This window comes from Herpailurus yagouaroundi, unplaced genomic scaffold (assembly GCF_014898765.1).
Source record: "Herpailurus yagouaroundi ecotype Mexico unplaced genomic scaffold, PumYag 190, whole genome shotgun sequence".
Classification (NCBI taxonomy): domain Eukaryota; kingdom Metazoa; phylum Chordata; class Mammalia; order Carnivora; family Felidae; genus Herpailurus; species Herpailurus yagouaroundi.
This window is the reverse complement of record NW_024412421.1, coordinates 37,042,802-37,056,584: the sequence shown is the minus strand read 5'-3', so window position 1 is coordinate 37,056,584 and position 13,783 is coordinate 37,042,802. Positions and strand designations below refer to the sequence as shown.

General features: G+C 56.3%; 1 long non-coding RNA gene across 1 annotated transcript; it reads left to right on the top strand.

Moving 5' to 3' along the window:
• Positions 1-117: 117 nt before the first annotated feature.
• On the top strand, positions 118-10,221 carry LOC121009918 (uncharacterized). Its single transcript, XR_005780917.1, has 2 exons — positions 118-324; positions 9,837-10,221. It is a non-coding gene; the product is annotated as an uncharacterized LOC121009918 (long non-coding RNA).
• The last annotated feature ends 3,562 nt before the right edge of the window (positions 10,222-13,783 follow it).

Sequence of the window (13,783 nt, the reverse complement as noted above, 5' to 3'; positions counted from 1 at the left end):
GCGCCGCCCAAGCCCCCGCCCTGGGGCGTGTCTCCGAGTCCACGCGCGGCCGGCCGCCCGACCACGCCTGCGAGGGGCGGGGCGAGCTGGCCGCGCCGCGCGGTCACGTGACGCCCCGCGCTGCTGGTTCCCGCCCGGCGGCCTCGCCCTCTTCCCGCGGACCCGTGAGCTCCCGCCACGCGGATGTGCGCGCCCAGCGCAAAGTTACTCGTGTTTCCCGCACTGAGCTGAAACGGCAGGGCCCCGACAGTTTTCGCGGCTTCCGTCGGACTGCACCGCTTATGTTCATGGAGTGTAAGCGACTCAACACAGAATTGATCCTTTGTGAGTATTGAGTTTAAATGTCAAAGCTTAAAAATTGTAACCGATTCCGGTTTCGTAAAAATAATCAGCTCAACGCAGAGATTAATCATTTCTCAGATACTGAGATTAAATATCAGAACTTAACAACTTCATTTCCGTGGGAATAAACAGCTCTCCCTATTACTAGAATGATCAGTGTATCAGAAGGACGTCACGTGGCATCTGGAGCATTTTGGCAGCTCACCAGCTGTGGGCACAGCCCCTCGGGGTGGGGCCACCCTGCAGAGGGCCAAACACAGCACTTTTAAAAAAAAAATTTAATTTATTAATTTTTTTTGAAAGGGTGTGAACGGTGAAGGGGCAGAGGGAGAGGGAGACACAATCCAAAGCAGGATCCAGACCTTGAGCTGTCAGCACAGAGCCTGATGAAGGGCTAGAACCCACGAACCACAAGATCGTGACCTGAGCTGAAGTTGGAAGCGCAACTGACTGAACCTCCCAGGCGCCCCTAAGATTTTATTTTTAAGTGACCTCTACCCCCAAGGTGGGGTTCAAACTCAGGACCTCCAGATCAAGAGTCCCATGCTCCCCCCTCTGAAGGCACTTTCCATTTTGGAGAGGAAGGTCCTGGGCTTGGTTGAATGCCCGGCTGTCTTGGCCTTAGAAGTTTTAATCGTTTGCCGACAAGGGAACCAATTTTCCTTTTGCGCTGGGTCCTGCAGATTATGTAGTGGGTTCTGGGTGTAATTAAGGGTTTGGGGATGTGCTAAGCAGAGCAGGCCTTCATTCAGCCATCTTCCTCCTCCAGAAAATTTGCAATAAATACTAGGAGCTCCTCCTTGGTGCAGTCTGCCACTGTTCAGCCGCAAAGAAGTCTGGCACGCCGTGAAGTTGCGTGAACTCATAGATGTTTGCCCCATGTCATCTGAACAAATGAGCCAGGGAAGAAACGAGTTACCATATCACCCAGCAATGCCACTCCCAGGTTGCTGAGCCAAGAGAAATGAAACCTGTGCACACAGACATCTGTACACGAATGGATGTTGGTAACAGCTTTATTCACAACAGCCACGAGGGGAAACTACCTGTGTGTTCATCAAGTAATGATAGGTAGATATGGTCTATCCGTCCAGTAGAATATTACTGAGCCACATAAAGGAATGTAGCCTTTTTAAGAAGAGAGAGCAAAGAGTTCTCTGTCTCCTCCTCCAGCCGCCATGGGAGGGCACAAGAAGGTGGCATCTGCAACCCTGGAAGAGGGCTTTCACTGGAACCTGACCACACCAGCTCCCTGTTCTTGGGCTGCCAGCCTCCAGAACCGTGGACTCTGTCCACGATTCTACCTCCTCAATGGATCTCCAACCACCCTCCCTTTTCCAACCACCGTCACCACCTGCCAGGATTAATGTTGCAACTCCAGACCTGGTTCCCTGGTTGTCACTGTGCCCTGCCCCCATCCTCTCCTGGACACCAAGAGTCACCTGCCTATAATCTCACTGCTCCAGCCTGAGGCCCCTCCGGCGGCTCCCCCTGTCCCCAGATCAGACCTGAACCCTTGGGCGTGCTGTCCCCGCCCCGTGACCTGCCCAGCCTGTCCCACCAGCACGTGTGTTCCTTCTTTGCCCTCAATTTGCGGCACACTTCCTGTGCCACCAGGTGTTTACACGTGTCATTCTTGCTGCCTGGGACGCTGCTCCTACGTCTCCCCGCCTAGCGTTGATCATTCTTCAGGCCTCGTTGATGATGGACCTTCTCCCAGAACCTTGACTGTCTACGCAGCACAGCTATGAGCTCCTGGTCAGGCACGAGTCGCTAATCACAGCGTTTGCAGCATCTGGGGTGGGGGTGTGTGTTGGGGGAGCAGCATCTAGAAAGACAGAAAATGGCTGAGGTGGGATCAGAACCCGGGCGTCTCTGAATGTAAACACCACGGCACCTCTGTGCTTTGAGCCCGAGGCCCTGGGTGTCAGCATATGAACAGTGTCCCTGTGAGCCTCAGTTTCCCTGCTCTATAAAGTGGGGCTGTTCACACCTGCCGCCCCCTCCCGAGAGAAGGAAGAGGGAGTGCGGTGACAGGCACACACGGTCGTCGGTTCGCAGAGCTCTTCCCTCACAGCAGGCCTTGTGCTGGGCATTGTCGCGAGATCCTGGGGAGGCACCCCCCCGCCGCCCCCATGATCTGTATTTTATAGTTGAGGAGGTAGAAGGGGTAGGGGCGCACAGCTGGGGTTTCACCCCGGCAGGTGGACTGCAGATCCCAGGCGTTCTGTGACATCACAAAGGAGGTGTCTCCAGGTGAAGTTACTCTGGGTGTGACTGTTCTGCAAGAGAAACACAAACAGCTGTCTTATCCACCCGGGTCATTTGGAGTCAGCGTCACTAGCAGCCCCTCTGACCCTGACTGGCAGGCACTCTCCCGCCACGTTCAGCGCGCCAACACACGTGATCCCATCTGGCCGGGGCCATCGGGTCAGTCAAAGCCAACGGGCTTGCATTAACACTACTTAACCGCACGAGAGCGCTGCCACCACCGAGCTGGGACAGTGCCCTGAGGTCACTGGGTCTGAACCTCTCAAGCGTGGTGGTCTCTCTATTGGGCTACAACCACTTTGGAGAACCGCAGGCATATTGGGAGCAGTGCTCTGTGGCCAGAAACACGACCCTAGGCGGGCGGCCCAAAGCGGAGTCATTGGGCTGCAGCAACACGGGACCTGTTAGGAACGCACGGTCTCGGCCAAAATCAACCACTCGGGAAACAACAGACGATGACGAGGATGTGGAGAAAGGGGAACCCTCTTGCACCGTTGGTGGGAATGCACACTGGTGCAGCCGCTCTGGGAAACAGCGTGGACGTTCCTCAAAACGTTAAAACTAGAACTACCCTCCGACCCAGCAATTGCACGACTAGGCATTTATCCAAGGGATACAGGTGCGCTGTTTCGAAGGGGCACATGCACCCCAGTGTTTACGGCAGCGCTGTAGACAACAAAGTATGGAAAGAGCCCAAATGTCCACTGACTGATATATATATTCTATATATATATATTCTATATATATTCTTTATATATATATTCTATATATATATTTATATATAGAATGGAAAACTATTCAGTGATCAAAAGGAATGAAATCTTGCCATTTGCAACAACGTGGATGGAACTAGAGTATATGATGCTAAGCAAAGTAGAGAAAGGTAAATATGATTTCACACAGGTGGAATTTAAGAAACAGGAACACAAGGCAAGGGAAGCAAAAATAAAATAAAAAGAGAGAAGGAGGCAAACCACAGAAGACTCTTAAATACAGAGAACAAACAGGGTTGATGGGGGGGTGGGGGATGGGCTAGATGGGGGATGGGCATTAAGGAGGGCACTTGTTGGGATGAGCACTGGGTGTTATATGTAAGCGTTGAATCACTAAATTCTACTCCTGAAATTATTACGTTATATGTTAGCTTACTTGGATTTAAATAAAATTTAAAAATTTTTTAAATGAGAAGCACTTGGGGCACCTGGGTGGCTCAGTCGGTTAAGCGTCTGACTTCGGCTCAGGTCATGATCTCACAATCTGTGGGTTCAAGCCCCGCATCGGGCTCTGTGCTGACAGCTCAGAGCCCGGAGCCTGCTTTGGATTCTGTGTCTCCCTCTCTCTGCCCCTCCCCTGCTCATGCTCTGTCTCCCTCTGTCTCAAAAACATTTTAAAAAAAAATGAGAAGCACTCAAGACTAAGTGAGATGTGGGGCGCCGGTTGAGCGTCTGACTTGGGCTCAGGTCACGATCTCACAGCTCGTGAGTTTGAGCCTTGCGTCGGGCTCTGTGCTGTCAGCCCGGAGCCTGGATCCTGCTTCAGATTCTGTGTCTCCCTCTCTCTCTCTGCCCCTCCCCTGCTCTGTTGGGCTCTGTCTCTCTCCCCAAAATAAATAAACATTAAAAAAATTAAAAAAAAAAAGACTAAGTGAAATGAGCCAGTCAGAGAAAGATGAATACCGTATTATTTCACTTACATGTGGAATTTAAGAAAGAAAGCAAAGGAACAAAGGGGGAAAAAAGGGACAAACCAAGGAACAGACTCAACCATAGAGAACAAACTGATAGTTACCAGACGGGGGGGGGGAGGGGGGCGGGGGGGAGGGGGGAGGGGGGAAACAGGTGACGGGAATTAAAGAGTTCACTTACCATGATGAGCACTGTGTAATGTATGGGATTGTTGAATCAGTGTATTGTGCACCTGCAACTAATATGATGCTGTGTGTTAACTATACTGGAATTAAAATTGAAAAGCTTGGAAAAAAAGCCTTCCCCGCTCCGAGGCTAATATTATGCATCATTATGTTTTCATCATCGTTATCATTATGTTTTCTCTTTAAAAGAGGAATGCACATTCTCAGGCCCTGCCCCGAGCTGCTGCATCACGAACTCTGGCAGTGGGGCTGGCAGGCTGCCCTTCCACAGGCCTGGGGATCCGATGCCCCTGGAGGGCCAAGAACCACGGGACTGTGGCGCTCTTGCCCGTGGCCTCTGGGAGACACGAACAAGGATACAGAAGATTTCTCAGTAGTCACCAAAAAAAAAAAACAAGGGAAAAAAAACAGAAACAGAAACAGAAAAAACAGTTTACAGCTGTTTGCACTAGTGTACAATATGTATAATATTGTAATTGTTAAACATTGCAGTATGTGAACGTCAAGTGTATGCCTCTAATATCTGTGCAGGTGAAGCTGCTTCCACAAAGGGCATTGACTGCCCCTTTGAAGGGGGAGGAGGAAGCCACGTGCCCTCGTGAGCAGGGGGGCGACATGAAGAGAGCTTCACGTTGGTGATTTTAAATATTTATTTTTGAGAGAGAGAGAGAGAGAGCGCGCCAGCGAGCACAAGCAGGGGAAGGGTACAGAGGGAGAGGGAGACACAGACTCCGAAGCAGGCTCCGGGCTCTAAGCTGTCCGCACAGAACCCGACGCGGGGCTCAAACCCACGAACCACGAGATCATGACCAGAGGTGAAGTCGGATGCTTAACCGGCTGAGCCACGCAGGTGCCGCATGTCAGTGATTTTGAAACCTCATCTGACGGCTCCTACACCTAGTCGCCTGTGGGTGGCTCTGTTGCTTTTCCTCTTGATTTTCGGTGATCTGGTCCCCTTTTGTAGCATGCCTTGTACTTTTCATTTGATGTTGGACATGGTGAATAAATTTTTGTGGGGTGCTGGGGCGGCCTATGCGCTCCCAGGGAGGGTGAGGCCTTCTGGGCGAGCGGGTTCAGCGGATCCCCGGGCCCTGTTAATTAAGCATTGCTGCTGGGTTTCGCAAGGGCTGGTTTGTTTCCGGGAGTGTGGCTCGTACTCCTGAGTGGAGCCCCTGCGCGCTCAGAGGACCGTCTGCTCCGTCTGCCCGACTCAGTGTCCATGGGCTTGATCTACAACCTGTCGCTCCCGCTGCCACGCTGCTACTGAACGCCCGCTCACTGCCCTTCTCTGCCGGTTGTCACACTCTCCCCGAGTCCAGACAGCCCAGGGGGCAGCCGTGGCCTGAGGGGTTCGTGCTCAGGATTCTGGGCTCCTTCTCCAGGCTTTCCCCTCAAGCTCCAGATGGTTTAGACCCTGTCTCCTCAGCTCAGTAAGGCCACGCTTGCTGCCGTCTGTCCCCCCCACCCCGCCGCAGGGTGCACGCAGGGTTCACTTTGTTGCTTCTCTTTGCTCAAGGTCATAGCCCCATGGCTGCCAGCGTCGGCTGCCCTCCAAACGCATATATGCGCGCATATCAGTACGTGCATGTGTACGTCCGGCTTTGACCGTTGTTGGCGGGCGGCAGGGGCGGGGAGCTGCAACACTGGACTTTCACACTTCAAGGTGGCAATGCCCGCATGAGCCTCTGCTGGTTTCTCAAGCTGCCACCAGAGGGCACGCCAACCCAGGTGTTCTGCACGCCTGGGGACCGGATGTGGGAAGGGAGGGGGGGGGGGGTGCAGCCCTTCTCATTCTTGGGCTGCCATGTGGATGATGCCGGAAGGCAGGACGGGCCTCAGGCTCCTGGATGTTCAAACGCTATCTATTCCCACATGGGGAGGGGCGCTCGCACGCTTGCACCCCCACACACATTCCCTTTCATCTTCGTTTAGAAGCTCTTCCTCTGGCTTCACTGGAACATTAATGGAGCACACAAATTTTGGGGGGCTTTTTTCTGTATTTGGAATTCACTTCTGCGAGACAACTGTGGACGCAGCTTGCAGGAAGGGCCTCTGGTTCTGGGTGGGGACCCCACCCTCCCGTCACAGCCCCTACGCAGACACAGTGTGGGAGCGAGAGAGATCAAGTCTCCACTGCCGGGGGGGGCCTGACTCCTGGGGGACCCCTGTCCTCTCCAGGCTTTGTCCCAGACTCCCCAGGGGTGCCTGGCACTGACCCCACCCAGCTGTTTCCCTTTCCTCCCTTGAGACATCCTGGGACAACCTCAGACCCAGCTGAGCCGTGGCTGCAGCCCGCTCCTCTCTGGTGTGGCTGAACGAGTGAAGAAATGAACGAATGATTGCGTGAACGGATGTCAGTTTGGTTCCCAACTTGAAGCCTTTACCAAGGGCCAGGACTTCTTCCCACAGTGGTGGTGTGGGCACGGCACCCTGGTTCCATGCCGGAAGCCAGCCAGTGGCTTTCTCCATCCCAGTTGTCAGTGAAACGCTTTCTGGAAAACAAGGGGGCTATGGTCGCCAGTCTCCAAGATGGCCCCAAGGAGCCCTGCCCGCTGGGACTCGTGCTCTGGAGCAGCCCCACCATCTGGGCTGGCCCACCACGGCTTGGGCTGGCGGGGGAGGGAAAGGCAAGGTGTGCTGGGAAGGCCTGGAGCCCACGTCTGTGCTCTTGGGGGCCCTGAGCTATTGTAGGACGTCCGGCTTCGCTGCTGGAGTGGCCGCGTGCAGAGGCAGAGGCCCCGAGATGGCACGGAGGGCAGGGCTCTGCTGTCCCAGCCAACCCCAGCCTGCCAGTCCTCCTTGCGAGGCACCAGCCAGGAGACCAGACGACCGCTGTCCCACCGTCATCAGGCACAGAGGAACCACCCAGAGGAGCCCGGCGGGCCCTCAAGTGTGCACGATAATGAAGCGACTGTCTTCGCAGCCCAGTTCCAGAGAGCCAAGGCCACAGATGCTCCCTCGCACCTGGGACCTGGGGTCTGCACCCATGAGGCCCCCAGCCCTTGATGAGTGTACCACCTGAATGTGACTTTTCCTCCTTCTGGCACCAGCCTGCCTACGTCTCTGTGCCAGCAGCCTTGTCCCATCTTCCGTTGCACAAACGTCGCCCCAGCTTCTATGAGCACCTCCTACCATCAGCAAAACCCACTGCCAAACACCCAGGATTAGCACCAGACAGCATGGCTTTCCACGACCAGAAGGGTCACAGCTCTGGTGCCAGACATTAACCCTTTGGTTCCTGGGCCGTGGAAGAGGTCCGGAAGTTTCCAAGGAGGGTCCAGTCGGCTGAGGTAGAGGGCCCTTGGTTATTGACATATTGACATTAGTATGGGAGTCACGTGGCTATTTAGTGGCCGAGGTAGCCGCACTGATGCATACCAGCTGAACACCTGTGTGTTTCTTTGGGGGCTCACTCAGACACACCTTCCCTCCTCAGGGCCCACGGGGCATGCCCTGGGATGTGCCATCTGCAACTCACATTTGGAACCCCTCCTTCCCTGAGTCCCCACCCCCAGCTGGATGTTTTCACTGATTGCCAAGGCCCTAAGTCTGAGGACTTAGAGGTGACATTCTAGAAGTCTCACTGTGGCTCACCTCCAATCCCTGCAAAAAGTGGCCTTTCCTGCCCACACCCTGCCCTGCTCCTCGGGACCAAATGTAGGAGGGTTGTCATGAAAAGGGCAAACATTTTTTGTCATTTTTTTCTAAATTACAGAACAAACCCACCTTTATAGATACAGACAGATAAATAAGGCGATTTGGGCCCTGGTATGTGACAGGATCCGGGCGTGTCCAGAGCCTCGGGGGTGGGAGTGGCTGCCCAGCGCTGTGGCTGAGGACACCTACTTTGTAGAGGGATGGGTTTGGATTCATATGTCCACTCTGTCCTCCACTAGCTCGCCTTCTGACGCTCTGCCTTCTCTTCTGAAAAACGGTGACAATAACGGTTGTCACCATAGGGGGGTGCTTGTGACAGCTACAATGTGCCATGGGCTGTGCCCAGTGCCTGGCCCCTGGTATGCTCCCGGCAGATGGCTGCTGTTAGGTATGAACACATTTGAGAATAGGAGACGATGCTCACCGGTTATTTACAGATGCTCTTCCACTCACTCTGTTGTGAGCGCCTTTCCGTGCCAACTGGTACTTCCTACGACATCGGTCTTGACAGCCCGTTAGTCTGATGTGGGAACACAGCATCAAATTCTTTCCAGTCTGAATGGATATTTAAGTTGTCAGCGAGTTGTCTTATTACAAACAAAAGCTATGTAACTGCTATGTGACCCCAGGAGATGCCCCTGGAGGCTTCTTTGCTGTGGGTGGTGGGAGGCTGCTGGCTGCCTGCTTCCTGGGACACACAGAGGGCGGAGATGCAAACGTCTGCAAATGTGGTCTGTCTACAGAGCCAGTGGTGGGAGAATTCAAGGCAGAGTGAAAGCACTCTCTGCACGCGTTCTGGGTGTTGGAGCTGTTGCTGCTCTGGTGGTGTCTTTCCTATCCTAGACGGAGGGAGGACTCCCCAGGATCAGGGGCAAGGGGAGTGGAGTAGAGGAAAGGACCGGCGTGAGGCTGAAGATGTAGGTTCTTGTCCCAGCTCTACTGCTTCTCCGCTGTGAAGGGTGTCCTGCTCCATAGGGCCGACCGAGACACTCTGCACACACTTAGCACAGCTCATGGGGTGTGGTGAGTGGTCACGAGTCTTAGCTGTTTGCGCCGATTTCATTTACTAGTGTTAACTGCGTGATTTGGGCGAGCCGCTCTCCCTGTCTGGATGTCCGATTTCACTTCCACGGGCCTTGGTGTAGATGCGTGTGTTGCCGCCTTCCACACCATTTGATTCCGTTCTCTCCTGAGGTCACCGTGCCTCTGGTTCCGTCTGGAAGGACGCAGGATAAGGCTGCAGGTGGTTTCAGCACCAGCAAGGGAGGACAGCGCCTGGAGCTGTCCATGGGCTGAAATCTCGGGTGGGTCTCCCTGGAGGAGGGCAGGAGAGGTGTGGCCCGCCGCTGGAGGAGGCAGCAGCAGGGATGGCGGGAGACAGGCTCTGCGTCTGGGAACAATGAGCCTGCCATGTGACTGGGGCTCACGGGGTCAGAGCCTTCCCAGACGTTCCGGCAGCCCCAGAGGGGAGCTGGGGTGCCATGCTTAGAAGCAGGAGGGACCAGGCCTGCCACGTATGGGTGTCTCCTGCCACCCTTTCCCCTCCCTGTCAGCCCTCTCCCCTCTCCACTCATCTCTGTGGTCCCGAGTTCAGCCAGGTCCTGGAAATCACAGTTTTGGAGCCATGTTGATGAAAATGTCACACGGCCTGAGTGCAGAAGCGTCTAGCTGTGTCGTCTGTGATTCCCCCAAACAGGAAACCACCCAGAAGTCCATCGACAGCCTGTCACGCACGGACATATTGCAGAGAATCCTAGGGCAGAACATTACACAGCAGTGGAAATGGACAAGCCACAGTCACACTCGGCGGGGATGGATCTCTCAGCGTGATGCTGGGAAGAGGCAGCACACAAATAATTATGCGTGGTTTACTTCTGGTTATAGAAAGGTCCCGGGCAGGCAAGATGAAGGATGGCATTTGGGGCTGTAAGCCAGAGAGGTGGTGGCTATCTGCATAGGGAGGGCAGGGGTAGTGGTTACCTACACGATCACTTTATTGATCCAACCAGTAATTTATGTTTGATGCACCTTTTCGTGTGTATGTTATGTTTCAAAATGAAAAAATAAAAAAGAGAAAGTCACTAGGGGCCATTGGACTTTCTGGAGGAGAGGACTATTAAAACACATTCAAGGGCACTGCTGCTGGTCATTCAATTCGGTGGCCAGGAATACACACATTAACAGGGTCCCTCCTTGGTTCTGAGGTGTGTGCCTGTGACTCCTACAACCCACGACCCCGAGATCAAGAGTCGCATGCTGTACTGACTAAGCCAGCCAGGTGCCCCCTGAAATCTGCATTTAAAATAAAAAAAAAAAAATTAACATTTATTTTTGAGAGACACAGTGCGAGCAGAGGAGGGACACAGAGAGAGATACAGAATCTGAAGCAGGCTCCAGGCTCTGAGCTGTCAGCACAGAGCCCGATGCGGGGCCCAAACCCGTGAGATTGTGACCTGAACTGAAGTTGGTGCTAAACCGACTGAGCCACCCAGGTGCCTTTAAAATGTTTTTTAAATGTTTATTTAATTTTGAGAGAGAGACACAGAGCATGAACAGGGGAGGGGCAGAGAGAGAAGGAGACACAGAATCCGAAACAGGCTCCAGGCTCTGAGCTGTGAGCATGGAGCCCGACGTGGGGCTCGAACTCAAACTGTGAGATTATGACCTGAGCTGGTGTCGGACAATCAACCAGCTGAGCCACCCAGGCGCCTCCGAAATCTGTATTTATTTTAAATGTCTCAGAAAAGCCAGGCCCCTGGCCATGTGGGGGAAACGGTCTGGGAGCCCTGCTTCCTGGGCCAGCTGAGGGGTCCCTTTGGGCTCTCCTCCCGAGGGCTAGCCAAGAGGTGTGGCAGCCATGCCCCCCATGGGGCACATGGCAGCACCCCAACCTCCCAAAGTCCCCAGACTTGGGCTCTAGTCCTGCCCCTGACCCAGCCATTCCCCCTCCCAAGCCACAGTCCCCGTCTGAAATGAGCTGCAGGCAGCGCTCACTGAGCACGTGGTTCCTTCCTCTCCATAGCCCTGTGAAGGGCCCTCGAGGGCTGGGGCGGGGGTGGACCCCACACCAGAGTCACCTGCAGATTGTAGACACCTGAGGGTTCCCCAGTTACTCCCAGCCTGGCCGCGCAGGAAAAGGGGGCCCGTCCATGCCCTCCCCACCTCCTCCCTGGATTGGTACCTCCTCCTGTTAGGCCGCCAGTGGCTCAGCTGGCTAAGCAGGGTCCCTCTCGGCCTGATGAATTTGGGCAGCCCCCTGCCCCAGTCTTGGGAGGGGAAGCGGGGGCTGTGCCTCGGGTCTCCTGCTGGGGAAGCTGCTGCGGGTTGGCAGTCAGCCCTGCAGGGGGAGGGCGGGGGGTGGGGGGGGGAGCAGGGAGAAGTTGGCAGGGCCGCGTGTGTCTGTGTGTGAGCGTACACCGGAGGCTCGCCCGCGCACAGCTCTGCAGCCGCGGGATGAGACGCCTCCGTGTGCGGAATGGCTGGGGCACCGGGACTGTCTCCCCGTCCCTGTCCCTGGAAGGAGGAGGAAGGCTCCTCCTGGGGGGAGTTGTCTGAGCTTTCAAGTTTCTCCCGGGCTGGGCTGGGAGATGGCTGTCGCCCATCTGGTGGAACGTTTGGTGCAGAAAGGCTGTCGTGCAGGCAGGGTGGGACCTGGGGAGGTCCTCTGAGACCTGAGGAGGCAGCGACCGGGCCAGCTCACACTGCGGGGGGCCGCACACTGGAGGGGCAGCTGTGAGGACTGTGGGTGCAGTCCCGGGGCGGCCAGCCTCGATGGTAGAAGGCAGCTGAGGCCCTGGGGGTGGCAGCAGCTGTGCTGGGGTCCGGGCCTGACTATCTCTTCAGCCAAACAGAACAGGGGCTCGTTTTCAGGAGAGCGATGGGCCTGGGGGCCCCTGTGGATCCAAGTGTGCAGGCGTCTATGAGTACAGGCGTGGGTGTGTGTTCCACGCACGTGTGCACCTGCCACGTGAGTATGGGCAGTGTGTGTGTATTTACGGCGGCAGAGGGGTGAGTGAGCTTATGCTGTGATTCACCTACGTGCGTGTGCGTTTGGGTCTGTGTGTTTTGGGTGTTAGGGTGTGTGTGGGGGGTCATTCACGTGTGTGTGCAGGAAGACGTGTGTGCTGCATGTGGGTGTGTCAGGGTGTGTCGTGTTTGTGTGTGTGGCCGTGTGTGCCGGATCTGCTGAGGAGGGTCCGTGAGAGCTCGTGTGTGTGTGTGTGTGTGTGTGTGTGCATGTCTGCGTGTTTTGTGCGTGTGCGGGTGTGTGGGCAGTGTCCTAGGGCACACCCGGCCCTGCCCCAATTCTGTGCCCTGGTCCCTGCCCCGTGGGGGCTGCGGCGGGGGCTCTTGGCCACTTAGAGCCGGCAGGACGGGGCCAAGCCCCAGCCTGCTGGCTGTCTCAGCGCGTGGTCTGCCTCAGCTTCCCCTGCTGCTCACCTGCCCCCACTCCGGGCCCTAGAGGGGGCCAGCCTGGCTGACGGGGGAGCAGAGCAGGGCTGCCCACGGAGGGGCAGAGTGACTCTGGGCCGTTTCCAGCGCAAGAGTGTGCCACAGCCCCGGCCTGGGGCTTGCGGGCAAGAGCCGGTCATTGACTTCTGGCTCGGCTCCTGGGCGACCCAGGGTGGGTGTCACACGACCCCGGTGTGCTGATCGAGCTTGCTCCCTGCGGCACGAGAGGAGGGAGCTGCCGTCAGCCCCACTGACAGATGGGGCTGCCGAGGCTCAGGGAGATTGGAACCTTAATGCTAACGTTAAGCAGCAGACATCGAACCAGACTCTAGGTCCAGAAGTTTCCGTGCCCTGCCGTTTCTCCGAAATCTCACCGTGTCCCTGAGTCTCCCCACTTCACAGATGAGCTCACCAAGGCTGAGGTGCCGTGTGGCTTCCTCGTGACACAGGCCAGCTGACCTCTGAGCACTCAGGATGTGCTAGGCCCAGGGAGTGATTACTCGGACCGATCCTGCCCACGGTCCTGTGTGTGAGTTATGATTGTCAGCTGTCTTCGTGCACCAGGAAACAGGCTCGCGGGTGGCTCAGACTGGCCGCGGAGACTCAGATGTGTATTCCCCGTTCGGTCCCCTCATCTGGCCAAACAGCAGCCTCACAAGCACAGGGTCCCTGGTGTCCCTCGGGGCCTGGCTTATAGGACCACAGGTGTCGGCTGGGCCTTGCGTGTGCACGGGCCCGGCCCCGCTGACCGGGGACGCCACCCGGAGCTCCCCCTTCTCGCCCGCTCGGGCGCCCGGTCGGCCACCACGACAATCCCCGCAACGTGCCCCCGGCCCTTGGAGAGGCTGACCCGGGCCCGACTGAGTACAGGTTGGTCCTCGTGTACGTGACTGGCATGTTGGGCAACGCCGTGGTGGTCCTGGTGACTGTCCGGGGCGTGCACGTCCCCAGAGGCTGCTACCTGGTCAGCCCGGTCCTGGCGGACCTCACCATGCTGGCGGCCGGGGGGCTGCCCGACGTCGCTGGCGGCCTGGCTGGGCAGTGGGTCTTCTGGGCTGCCCGGGCACTGCCTACTTGCGGCTCCTGGGCATCGGCGTCTCCTCCCGCTCCGTCCTGGCATCTGCTGGGGAGAGAAGGCGCTCCCTGGCCCTCAGGCCTCTGCCTCCCACACAGCACTTCCCGCCCGGGATC